This window comes from Pyxicephalus adspersus, unplaced genomic scaffold (genome assembly GCF_032062135.1).
Source record: "Pyxicephalus adspersus unplaced genomic scaffold, UCB_Pads_2.0 Sca4308, whole genome shotgun sequence".
Lineage (NCBI taxonomy): Eukaryota > Metazoa > Chordata > Amphibia > Anura > Pyxicephalidae > Pyxicephalus > Pyxicephalus adspersus.
Genome location: NW_027321311.1, coordinates 1 through 2331, shown reverse-complemented (window position 1 = coordinate 2331; position 2331 = coordinate 1). Strand labels below are relative to the sequence as shown.

The 2331-nt window shown below is 41.1% G+C and overlaps 1 non-coding gene across 1 annotated transcript; it reads left to right on the top strand.

The window, feature by feature from the left end:
• The first annotated feature begins 2246 nt into the window (after positions 1 to 2246).
• On the top strand, positions 2247 to 2318 carry TRNAT-CGU (transfer RNA threonine (anticodon CGU)). The gene has a single exon. It is a non-coding gene; the product is annotated as a tRNA-Thr (tRNA).
• Positions 2319 to 2331: the final 13 nt, after the last annotated feature.

Here is a 2331-nt window from a genome sequence, read left to right as displayed (position 1 = left end):
ATGGCAGACACAATGCAAAACATAAAAGGGCAGTGGCAAAGGCTGGGGCAAATTATAACACTGCTGGGGAAGCCATCATAGTCTCAGTGTAATGTCCTCACTATAGTCATAGTATATTGCCCCCACTATAGTCACAGTCACTAACCACAATCATAAGGACCTGGACACACCACCGTAAGATGTATAGTTATGTATAAAATTAAAAATTTTTAGATAATGTTTTATGAATGACGGTGATAATTATAATTTTAAATATCTAATAACCTATAATCACATATATTGTCATATATTAATAAGACATAAAGTTATGTCAAATTGATAATTTATTTGTTTCTCATGTACAAATTATGTTGTCTCATTAAATGCCTTGTTTTACCTATATGCCGTATTTTGTGAATTGAATTATATTGGAATCCCTTACAGTAGATGTAAACTTCTCACTCATGCAGAGCTTCAGCACATTTATTATAGAACTGAAAGGGATCTCTAAGAAAAAATGTTATTGGTGATGGGGGTGCCAGATCTTGGAGGCTCAGCAGTGCTGGGCCTGGTTAGTACTTAGACAGGAGACCACCTGGGAATTTCAGGTGCTGTAGGCTTTGGGTTTTAGTGACATAGGAAAAGAAAAGTGTTGGTAACTACTAATACTTACCTCCTCATGATTGGTGTGTGTTGGAGCATATAAAGGGCTAATGACCTTTTGGCTGCCTCATGTGTGTGGGTCAGGGGCCAAACACTCATCAAAGAAAGTAGAGATCATGCAATATTCTGGCCAGCCCATGCCTTGTATGGCTTGTGAAACTCTACTTCCTCGACTGCCAGCTCCTGGGTCCAAACACTGGAGGTAAGCAGAAGGTCCTTAGGCTTATAGAGGTAAAGCCTGTACTCGGTGGAGCGCAGTGACTTAGGGGGAAGGTGGATATGACGGGGTGCGCTGGGGACGAGCTGAGCAGAAGGGGAAGAGAATAAGCAGTGATAAAAGGAAGAAGGTAAAGGAAAGGGGGTCAAGAAGAACCAAACTGCTTCCTTTTCTCCCACCCTATTATTTCAGTTTAAATGTTGATGGCTAAGGTCCTTGGGGGCCGTATGGTGGGGAACTGTAGCAGTAGTGGGAGGACCTGCCCTAGGTGTTGCTCCTCCCAAAGTAGTGGTGGAAATGGCAACAGAAGTTCAGCAAGCAGGGGGTCTGCTGGACTGGCCGAGTTCCCGAGGCAGGGCTGTACACCTGGGAGCAGGAGAATCAGTCAAAAGAGCAGACACAAAAATGGGTTTGGTGATCAAAGTAACGTCCCTGAGGACCTGCAACCGGAAAACATTACTGAGAGTTAAAGCATATGGGGAGAAAATTGTTTATTCTAGTTTACTGGAATACTTATGGAAAGTGATGTAAAGTGTTTAAGTGATAAAAAGGTTGTAATTATTGAATGGCCAAAGAGGCCAATTTCTTCCAAATAATAAAACTACAATTCAATGTTGTTGGCAAAGCAAGGGAGGGATAGAAGGGTGACATCAGTGCTGCCAGGTCAAAGTTCCAGCACTGCTCACATTGACATTGCTTCTCTGTGTTTAAATGAAACACAACTGATCTTGTCTTTTATTGAAATGTACAACAGCAAGTAAAGCATAAACATTATACTTACTATATTAAACAATTTATTGGGTGGGTTGGTCGGTCGGTCGGTCGGCCGGTCGGTCAGGAATGCAGTAGCGATGTGGGAAGGTAGTTGTCTTTTAAACCAAAGATTGTACATTCAATCCACATCTGTTCCTGGATATGATACACCCAGCCGATTTTGCAGAAACTATATCTTTGAAGTTTTTTCTCACCTAATGGTACTACACCCATCATTTTCCAGAAAAGGAGAGTGATGGGGCCATTTTGTTCTCTCATTAGAAGATATGTATGAACAGGTATTATGTAGTAGCGGTATACCCTCCAAACCATGCATAGGATGCAGTGGCCGAGTGATAATATGTTGCTTTTTTTTTTCGCTCAAAGACCATAGGTTCAATGTTCATCTATGCCTTGTCCTGTAACTCTCATAGTAATGCCCTGAACAAATAAATTTCACATTTTTTTAAATTTCACATTGCTTGTTGTTATAATTCAGTTGGAAGATTTTATTTAGGCTGATACAATACCCAGCATTTTAATAATTATGGTGCCATCTGTGTTCAGGCTTAAGAAGATATCACGTATGGACACATATTGCATAGTAGCAAAATATGCCACAGGTCACATATAGGGCACAGTGGCCAAGTGGTAAGGCGTTGGTCTCGTAAACCAAAGAACATGGGTTCGAACCCCATCTGTGCCTTTGTTTCATTATC